The following is an 11,212-nucleotide window of genomic DNA, read 5'->3' as shown; positions in this document are numbered from 1 at the left end:
ACTTCCCGATCGGCGCCCGTACCAATATGGCCGACGGTCTCGTTTACATCAGTGTTGCTAGATCACCGAGCAATTTTGCATATGGTCTATTGGCAGCCGTTACCTGGGTTTTGCGGGGTCGGCGTTCATGTCCGCATAACCGAGTGAGCGGATGCAGCATCGACGGCAGAAAGAAAAGAAAGGAGGAGGGTGGCACGCGCGACTCTAGCTATCTCTCTCACTGCCACCCCCTCACCATTTTCCCTATGCGTCGCTGCCAAGGCCCTGACACTTTCCACAGGCGCTGTTCCGTTCGCCGCTAATCCAAACGTGACATTTGCGCGGGAGGTTCAAACACGATTTGCAACAACACGCTGGCCGGCGTCGCGCTGCGAGATAACAGCAGAGTAGCGCGTTCCGCTGTGCGTCCGGTGATCACGCCATCACTACCTGAGATGCAGCAGATATGTGCCGTGACCGAGAAGGCTGCACAAATTGCGCATTAGTGAGTGTAGTAATCGCCAGTGCATTTTTTTTTGTCTGGAAGCCCGACCACGGGCGGCGCTGCGGATTGCGCTCACGTGGAATATATCGACTAAGGTACTCTCGCGTCTGTGAGATGTAAAGCCTCTTAAAGTGCAAAGGTGCGCTGCGTGACACGAAAACGTGAAACGAACAGGGGGAAAATACACAGGAACAGACGACGTGAGGCGCAGATGAGGAACAGATGTGAAAACATTACCAACTAGCCCACTTCCAGGCCTTGCTGGATGTCTAAAGCCCCTCCATAAAGCGGCCGTAGACACGATTAAGGTCGTCTGCTTCACTACTGCTCGCTTTTTCCACTGTTTTTAGCGTTTTAGCATACGCTTGCACCGTGCGTACCGGGACCCAACTGGGCACTGCGCATTCGTTCCGGTAGGGTGGCTTAATTAGTGCCGCTAATGGGTGGCCCCCACCCCGCTCTGCCCGCGCAGTCGCTCCATTGAGGTGTGGCCTTCCTCGCCGTGCCCGCAAGCGCATGTCGGGCCCCGGCTCACACGGTAAGGTAAAACTCTTTAATACTTACTCGAACCGCATTTTACGTGTGCGGAACTTCTTATGCGTAACTTCCCTCGGCCGCTGGCTTCACAACACTCTTGTTTTGGTTTTACCCTCCGGGGGAAACATACCGCAATGTCTCGTGTGGAAGGCGCCATGAAAACAAAATGCCAGTTTGGTTTATTAAAAGGACTGCTTTGTTCCGATAACAGTGACACCAATTATGTCGCAAACTTCAAACAATAATAATCGTATATAATGAAGAAAACATATGGAACAGTGGCGACACCCCCGCTACTTTCCGGCAACGTTTCTGTGATGTCACAAATTCTTTGTGCGACCGGCGGCCGCCCATGCGCCTAAGCCGCTGCAAGGATAATGACTGTGCAATTGTAGTGGGGCTTCCAGTTCTCTTTGAACGTATGACTCGAATGCTAGCGTGCAGTTGGCACATTTATAACAGTTTTTAGTGTTGCACACATTACGCCACTCTTGCTCATAACGAAGTCACTGTAGCATCAAAGTCGGAAGTTCTTTGAAATATTTCTTGCGCTTTCTTTTTTTTTGTCAAAACGACGTCTTTTGTGGCTAGATGGGAGTTCAGCGAGTTACCAAAGGCTGGTTCTTTCAAACTGAACGATGTTGTATTTTGTCTTCAGGTGAATTTTGTCTTCTTGATCCCTTAGAGCGCAATTATTCAGCGTTGCTTATTGCTGCGAACACACAGGGCGCGAATCTGTAGGTATCCAGAAAATCTTGCTACAAGACCAAGAAGAAATTCAAACCGCGGAATTACCTGACAGCATTTCAATCCGCCTCTTTCACAACCCCACTGCGCATGCGCAATCCCCTAGCGGCCAAGTCCCTAAGCAGTCCAGTAGGGGCAGCAGACGACATTCCCCACAGCTCCCGCACAAGCGGGAAGGGGTCGTGGTTGTATTTACATCGTTTGATTTTTTGTGTGCGCTCGTTGTGCGCGGAACAATGCCCACAACTTGTGCTGCGTTCCGCTGTAACTCGGAGTGCCGAAAAGGGAACGGTGTCGGCTTCTATCGCTTCCCGTCGGCCGCACGCGATCGGCTACGGCGGCTTGCGTCGCTCGCGTCGGCTCGGGTGATGGGAACTGTAGGCTTAGCATCCTGGCGGATATTTGATCGCTGCTATCTGTGCAACTGCGAATGACAATCCGCAACACAACTTTTCACTACACTATCATACCCTTTCTCGCATGTGGAACTCTATTTAAGTTATAACTGCCGTTTGAGCGATCGGTGACCAAGACATCTGCGTAGCCTGTTTCCATAGAGATAATATGCCTGTTTCGATGCTTCCGCGCAGGTATCGCCATCTCTCGGCTGCTCGGCGCACCGCGCACCGCGCGCCGCGGCGACCGGTCAGCGTAGGCTTGCATCGCGGCAGATCTATCTGATCGCCGCTTTTAAAATAGGCCCTGACAACAATCCCTAGCACAATTTTTCACCACACTAACACCTACTTTCTCGCATGTGGAACTTTTTAGCGATCAGATTGATTCAGAAGAGCAGCGACAAGCGCGGTTGCTACCGTGGTCTGCGCCGGTTCGAGCCGCTGAGTGTGCCGAGCTGGCAGGCGCGGCCGGCGTGTGCGCGGACTGTTTCCGAAGGCAGAAAACGCTTCACGATTGCTTGCTTTATCCATTTCTTGCGAACAAACGCGCAGAATCTACAAATTCAGCTCAGCGATCGTCGTAGTTGACCATGGTGCAAAAACTGTGGGCGGAGCGACGCCGACGACGCATCTCGTGCGCGCATCGGGCCGTCTCAAATCACGCGTACGACTAGTGGCGACAGTCGTAACGATCAGTCGCATGCGAATCGCGTGTACCAATCGTACATGTGTCCAGCGCTTAAAGGCATTTTGCGAACTGCCGGCCTTTGTTGAACTGGCGATCGCACTTCATGCCAGACGACTCCAAGTACTGCTCGAGCTGCCACTCGGACGGCACACGGATCTGTCCGAGATTTCTCTGCCAGCCCTCATTCAGTGATAAGAAGCCGCCTGGTATTATGTGATGACCAGGGGCTGTCGTCTTAAGGCGTTATAACACCAACACAGAAGAAAAACTTCGGCTGCTCCTCGCCGTAATGTGGGATTGCCGTGCATACAACGAAAACGCAGCCGGAGGAAACGCCGGCAAACCCTACAGCTTCAACTTCCGCTAGGCACGCTAGGTGGCAGCACACCGCAATGAAAGAGGCGGATTCTCGGAGACCTCTTGCATGCGAAGTATAAACTATTTTTAACGAGCGTGTAAAGTTAAAAGGAAGTTTATACTGTGATAACGTAAGCACAGTTCCTAACACAAAAAATACGAGAACCCAGAAGGATGCGGACGGGACAGCTAGGCTCTAGAGATAGCTTTTTTTTTAAACATTGCGCGATGGTCGGAAATATTGTATTACACATTTTTACGTTGTCCCAGCACGTGTATGTGCCGCCATATGGAACGGAAGTTGGCCAACTTCCGTGCCACATTTTTAACCCGGGTTAAAAATAACCTTCTGTATTAAGCTCTTGAAGGGATATACCAAGATTCCAGACAGTAATTAAGGATATTTACTGAGGCCTACCTTCGCGCTCGAGCGCGACACCAGCAACATGGTCGGTTAAAACTCGTAAGCTGTGAGCGTACATGGCACGGCTGACCCTTTTTCGGGAAGCCTGGCTGGCTCCAACCTCGTCCAATATATTTCCGTGTACACAGCAAAGGAAATGTATTTACGCATTGCACGTCCCCTTACCGTACTGCTCCACTGGTCAGTTTGATCTTGTGCCAAAAAGGCTTAACCATGCCTTGCTGTTGTTTCATATTTTTGTTATTGGTGTTCCACCCGTTTCATTCATTTCATATGCAAGTTTCCACGTCCTCCCCCTTCCCTCATTCGTGTAATCTTGTTTTCAGTGCTGTTTCATTTGTTTTTCTCCCTTACCGTATTTTCCGGTCTATAAGTCGCACCCCCCTCAAAATGACAGTTTTTCCGAGAAAAAAAAAACGTATACAAGTCGCACCGGTGTATAAGACGCACCGGTATATAAGACGCACTTGTTAATTAGGTAAACTCATAGTGAATCAGATCGTTAGAAATTGCGGCGAAAGTACATGGTTGCGGCGGCCGCCGCCTATTAACGCATCCGCCTGTAATGAGGGCTAGACACGGGCATATAACATCCAAAGTCTGGATATAACTAACTTCTCAAAAATGGTTTATTGATGCACACAGATGGCATGTACTTATGGACGGCGTTTAGGCGAAATCATCGGAGTCTTTTTCCTCAGACTCGCCAACAAATAATTCAGTATCTTCAGTGGGAGTTCCACAGGCGCATCACTGTCGTCCTCCGACTCTCTGATGTCTTCTTCGCCAACATCGTTACCACTGGCGGACCGGATTACTCCGGCCTTTATCAACCCAGCTACAACTGTTCTTGTAGAAATAGAGTCCCAAGAGTCGGAGACCCACTTGGCCACCTCTCCAAACGTCGCGCGTATCTTTCGTGCTGTCGTAAATCAGCGCCATAAAGGTGTCATGGCGGACGGAAGTGACGCGACCGGAAGCGGCCCGAAAATCGAAACTTATCCGCAAGCTGTCATTTTAAAAATTAGCAGCACGTTTACCTCATTCAGAGTAACTCTCTGTAATAATTCATAAGCTGCATTTTGTTTTTGCAACCAAGTTTGATGTTACTTTGCATTTATTCTGAACTGTAGTTACTGCGCATGGCCTAAAGTGGCGCGTGGTTGTCGCAGGCCATTATCATTCTTTTGACTAGAAAAAGCTGCAAATTCTTTGGTGTAACGTCCCGAAGCGACATATGGGCTATGAGAAACACCGTACCGGTGAGCTTGGGATTGATTTACACCATAGAGCTGTGTCTCAACGTGCGCTGGCCACGCGCGGCCGCCGCGAACCGGATTTATTCCTTACATAAGTCGCACCGGTGGATAAGACGCACCAACAAAAATTTCAGAAAAAAACCGCGACTTATACACCGGAAAATACGGTAGTTACGACACTTGTCCGCTACCCCTCCCACCTTTTGGGATGCCCCGGAAAAGGCCTTTCGAACATAAATGATTCTTGTAGAATAGTCAATTCGCGCACTATAGCTAGTCCCAGTGAGCTGTCATAGCTTATATAGAAAATGTGCTCTTGTTTCCTTGTAATGGAAACGTGATCTTCTTCGACAAGGGCAGGGTAGGAAAAATGTTTATTGAGCCGAGATAGAGAAAGAGACAAACATTTTATTGTACAGTTTCCGTCATAAGTGAATGGAGCAAGGATTTGTGAATATCACAAAATATTTGCCCTACTGGCTTTATGACAGCCATTACCGGTTCACGGGAAGCCTTTTCTATTAGGGAGGACTACTTTATAAACGTACACCAATAGTCAGGCCGTTTCGGAAGAAAAAAAATCCGTAAATTTATGAGGCACTGTTCCAATTACTTTGGACGGCACCTGTACGTCCTTTATTGAATTGTGAGCAAAAGGTGCTTGCCAGAATCTCCACGATGGGATGCGTCGTCCTTAGTCCAAGATGCCTTGGTGACGGCTAGCTGTCGGGCCCACCCAGTAGTCGTCGCTGGTCCGAGATCGGAGCTGGTCACCTGCTCCATCCACTGCTCATAGATAATCCTAAGAGAAATAAAAATTAACGCACTTCATTACAAGTAATATGCAAAAGAACAATATGCATACAAAAACTGCCTCTCTGCAGACCTGGAAAGAACCTTCACCGTACATTGCCCCCAGCTCGACCTCAGGTCTGCCAGACCTGCGCGTTCCACATCGTTGTCGTTTCGACAGAGGGTTAGTGACTTTTTTTTCCATGTATGCCCGAATAACACTGCACCAAAAAGAGTGCGGTTACTTGGGCGGGTACGCTAACATCAGCACCTCGACTCAAATAAAGTTTATGCATCATCATCATTAGTTCATTGTACTTGATCCCAAATTTAACGATTCGCTCTTTACGCTTGAAAACGTTTGAAAGGACGAGGGGGTGATCAGCACTGAAAGCCAAGAATAGCCCCAAATAAAATGCTTGACATATTCATTCATCCGTCTCGTTTTTTTTATTATACAGGCAGCCTGCAAAGATGCTATTTCTTGAGATTTTTCTCTCGTATATTTCAAGTAATAGTAACATAAATTATTACTATTATTAATGATAAATATAAGTAATAGTAATAACCATAAGTACTTCAACAATTAATCTTATAATAACCGCGCAAGTGTAAAGAGCCTGTTCTTTTTTAACGACGGCTACGATAGCAATTCCACGCACGAAAGCTACCTCCGGGAGCTCACATGTACCCTCTCTATATTTACCCATGCATAAACAGCGTACGTTTTGAATATTTAGCGCCCTTCCGCGCAGCCATATAACGAAAGGCGGTTTGTAAGACAGTGAACTGATTTGATTTTGGCGGTCCGAAGCTACACCTACACCCATGGGCTATGAGGTGCGCCGTACTCCGGACCAACTGTGACCAAGTGTCGACACGCGGGAGTTCCCGCTTATCGCCTCCTTAGCCTCTGAGTCACCGCGAAGAGTAAGGAAGTGAACGCTATGCAGCCTAGAACTTGTTTGGCGAGTTGGTGCAACTTTGGTGGACAAACACTGGCTTTGCGCGAAAAAAAGACAACGCGTACACGAAGGACGGGACAAACGCAAGTTCCGTACTCCAGGAAGGACGCGATTGCGCTTGTCCCGTCCTTCCTGTGTCAGCTGTCTTTTTTCGCGCTGTTTGCCTACCAAAGCTACGCAGCCGGAGGCAAATATTCACACGAACCTTCTGTTAGGCCCCGAATCATTCCTAAACCTGTAACTGGCACGTTGACGACGGTATACGAAAAAAAAAAAAAAATTAGCAGGGGCTTAAGGTTCAAATGGTTATTCTTAGCTTTCCTGGTTGTCTAGGATTAGCTTGATTATCATGCTTACTGCTGCTTCAATGGCGCACACACGGTATACGCATCATGTGACACATGTATATTAAGCGGCTTCGGCGCAGCGTCACCAATCGGCCCAAAGATAAGTTCGTTTCACAGGCGCACGCCGGAGTTGCTGCGACGCACGAGCCATCGGTTCCACACCCGGCCACCCCTCGCATGATCATCAAGTGGACCGGGCCGCCACGTGCGGAACGGAGGTCGGCGAAGAGGCTGGACGCGTGGGGTGTGAGAGAGACGCCGGGAAGCGAGCAACGTTCTGTGCGCCGCGTGACGTCACTGCTCCTCGCGCACGCGCAACACGGTTCTCCAGGAGCTACGCGAAACTGCTCAACCTCGGCCAGTGAAGCTCACGCTACAAAATGTCGGGCTCAGAAACGACGCGTACGCGTTAGTTACTACTACCGATAAATATTTTTCTGCAGAAAGCTTACGGGACTACGATTTCTGCTCTCACCCAGCTACCGAACACGATTTGGAAGTCTTTTTTTTTTCCTGCCCAGAGAAGCTCCAAGCAGCTTTGGGCTGCTTGGAGCTTCTCTGTTCGTCTCCTCAAGGAAGGCCAGGAGAAGTCGGAACGCTTCCCGCCGGGTGGAGTTGGGGCCGTCGGGAAAAGCAGGTCCTGTAGGGTGTGGCAGGGCAGCCCGAGACGATGGAGTGCGCTCTGCTAGCGGGGCGTCGTGCTGGCGGCAGGAGCAGAGAAGGTTGCGCACTACAGCAACTTCGAATTCCAGATCGGGTGTCTAGATTCACCGCTGTGCCCGACGTGCACTGTGGTCAGGATACATAGAACATTTTCTGCGCATTCTTCCTCTATTCGGTGCACGGCAACAACAGCCAGCTCCCTGCCTCGTGCACGACGCATAAGGCAGGCTTGAAACGTTTTACTGCGATATACCTCTATAACCAGCCAAGAAAATTTCGTGTCCGCGTCAGGAGAAAACTCTCAGGCTTCTAGTGGCTACACAAACTACTGGCACTGCCACGGATCGAACCCGGGCACGAAGAGCTAGAAGCGCAGAGAGACCCCGTCGTTGATTGATTGATTGATTGATTGATTGTAGGGTTTAACGCGCCCACGCAACGCAGGCGATGAGGCGCGCCGTAGTGGAGGGATCCGGATTATTTTGACCACCTGGGGATCTTTAGCGTGCGCCGAAATCTCGTACACACGGGCGTTTTTGCTTTTCTCCTCCATCAGAAAAGCGGCCGCAGCGGCCGGGAATCGAACCCGCTTCCTTGTGCGAGACCCCGTCGTCTTGACGACTAAGCTACGCCCACACGTAGAGACGGGGAGACAGACGGTGGTTCGGATTCAGTCAGCGTCTCGGGAGGGGGATGGCGCTTTTTTGAGGCGAAACGTGAAACAAGAGTGAGGGGGAGGCAGTGAGAGATATGACGCCATAGCTGCGCGTGCCGCCATCCTCCTCACCCTTCGAAAGGCGCTCCTCTCCGTTTTCTTTCTTCCGACGCAGTAGCGCTCGGGACGCCGCCCCCGCAAATCCCAGGTAACGGCTGACAGAGTCTCCGGTTTCTACCTTCGTAGAATCACGTATGTGCATTTAAGTGACGCCGCATGGGTAAGTGTCGTTTACAGCTTCAAAGTCCAACCAACTTCGCAGCGTGGATTGGAGCCATTTTTTATTGGCTTGTAAAACTCCAGTTCTTATTAAACACTTCAAATGAATACTCATCGCGTTTTTGGCGGTCATGTATTTCCCTTCTTGATGTGGTTTTCTTTATATATTCTGTTGTTTTTCTTCTATCATTTCTTTTTGCATTTATTTTAAGGTATTTTCTTTTCACTTTGCGTTTAGTATCTTGTTTTGTCAGCTCACTGCCGTCTTTGCAATATGCTACCATCAACTTCCGCATCACTACAGCCACATTCGCGCGTGGCGTAGCAAGCCCAGTCGCTAGCAGGGCTTACCTTTCCAGTTCCTTTCAAAAGAGCTTTTCCTCTCTTCGATTTGCAATATGGCTTTATTACATGCACCAAAATTCATTTTATGCTTCGTCTATCTGCACAGAGACCAAAGTAATCTCCAATTGTTCTACAATAAGCTCTGCCTGTCAACCAATTGCGCAATGCGCTGACACGTTTGTCTCGGGCTTTTCCTATCAAGCATATCTTTCTGTACTGCTCGTTTTAAAAACGCCGTTTTTGTTTAGATGTGGGCACCCACAATTGTTGCGGTGTCCAGCCACATGTGTCCACCTGATGACAGTGATGAGGTATACTTGCACTCTCAATTCAGTGCTCGACCACTGAAGCATCGGCTTTTCTGCCCGATGTACACGACTACAGCTGAAAACGACTACAGCATTCTTCGTCCAAAATGCCTTGGTATTAACTCGCCGTTCGGGCTTGCTACATTAGTAGTTGCTACATCTTCCTCTCGAAGAACAAATAGAAAGATTGATTGATTGATTGATTGATTGATTGGATAGTCTTCGCTGGTTGGAGAGCTTGGAGCTTCTGTTCACAAGTTATAAGTATATAGCGCGCTTCTTTGATCACACTTTTAGACCTCGTAGCTGTTTTTATCCTACGGCACAGCCAGACCGTTTATGTGACTTGGAATAAGGTGTGACGTTATTTATATATCTCACGTTACGCTTTTCAATATAGGGCGGAAAAGTACTAGGCGCACGAAAATATCGCACTATATATAGGCTGCAGATGCACTTACTAGTGATGGGAAAATATACTAAGCCTTCAAATATCGGTGCGAATAACGCGAAATTCGGTTCGGCTTCGAACCAATTATCACTATTCCAAAATTTCGAATACATTTTTGAAGTTCACGAACATATGCACAGACGTTCTCCGCTCGTGGCGACGGGCTTTTCCGCAATGCTCCGACGACGTGCGGCCAAGCGTCAAGAGGAAAGCGCCATGGGAGCGCCGATAGTATCTCCACGCGATGGGTGAACTCCGCCTGCGTGCTACTAACAACAACAACAACAAAAAAACAACTTACGCCTTACATTAAAAAAAGGAAACAACAAGCAAAACAAACAAACAAACTACAAAAAAAAAAAAAAAACCGAGGTCAATTTCAGCCAACTGGGGACTCGGATACTATATATATATTTGGGCTTTTTTGTCTAGAGGGTGTTGGCTAGGGCAGCTTGGGAGCGACTGGGACAAAAAAGCAGAAATTTCTCTGATGCAGGCCGCCAAATGGCGGTTCGCCTTAAAAAAGCGGTGTGAGGCAGCGTTTGGGTGAGGTAAATAACTGATTTATGCAATTGTAGTTGACGTAGAACTGCGCGCGAAATTTCATAGGAGTTCGTAGCACGCAGGCGCTGACGTGCACAGCGTGCACGCACGTCATGCAAGCACGTCAGGCAGACCCGCGCGAAAGCATGCTCAACGCGCTTACAAAAGCTGCATCCACTCGGTGGAGGGGCGTGTCCGCTGACACGTAGCTGGTGCCAGCTGATCGAACTATATGATCTGAGTGTCGACCCAACGAGCCTTCCAGACGTTTCTTTTTTACTTTTTTTGGTGGCTCGTGGTTGAGCGTTAGTTGTTGCAGCCGCTGAAGAGATCCGAGCGGCAACAGCCCGTTTGTCAGCATCGCTCGCTGCGTTTAAGAACAGTTACGTCTCATCGTTCCTAAAAAATGCCACAGCACCTCGATGCGGGAAGCATCCCTGCGCATCGTCTGCATCGACTGAATGCATCCGAGCTGACCTGTGACGTCGACGCTCGAACGCACCGTCGCGAACAGCACCGAGCGGGCGTGACATTTACCGAGCTCGCTGCGATGATTACCTTCACAATTTTACGGGACTGCGCCACGCTCATTGCAACGACTAATGCCTTAATTACCAGCCAGGAGGAGTCTTGAGCTCTAGACACGAAACGCGTTTCTGCCTGCGTGCGCAACCGTCGCTACATCGATGCTCTCGCGTGCCCTGTGGTACGTGTGGCTGTGGGGTCAACGAACGCTATTGATTCGCTGTTGTGCTGCGTTTTCATTCCTCGAATGAAAGGCCCCGTAATCGTGTGCCACCTGTATTTTCACACCGCAGCACACAGCGATTCCTGGCCCAGGTGCGAAAAGAAAAATTCCGACCGCTTATCTCGCGTTCATAGGCCGTGCAACGCGCGTAGCAGACGACGTTCAACAAACAGACGCACGTACGCAGGCACGCGTACGGGTCACAATAACCAGCCTTTATTC

Source organism: Haemaphysalis longicornis, unplaced genomic scaffold (assembly GCF_048455015.1).
Source record: "Haemaphysalis longicornis isolate Haplotype H1 unplaced genomic scaffold, Haemaphysalis longicornis Haplotype H1 scaffold_10, whole genome shotgun sequence".
Lineage (NCBI taxonomy): Eukaryota > Metazoa > Arthropoda > Arachnida > Ixodida > Ixodidae > Haemaphysalis > Haemaphysalis longicornis.
The sequence above is the reverse complement of the archived record's forward strand: the minus strand, read 5'-3'. Positions refer to the sequence as shown.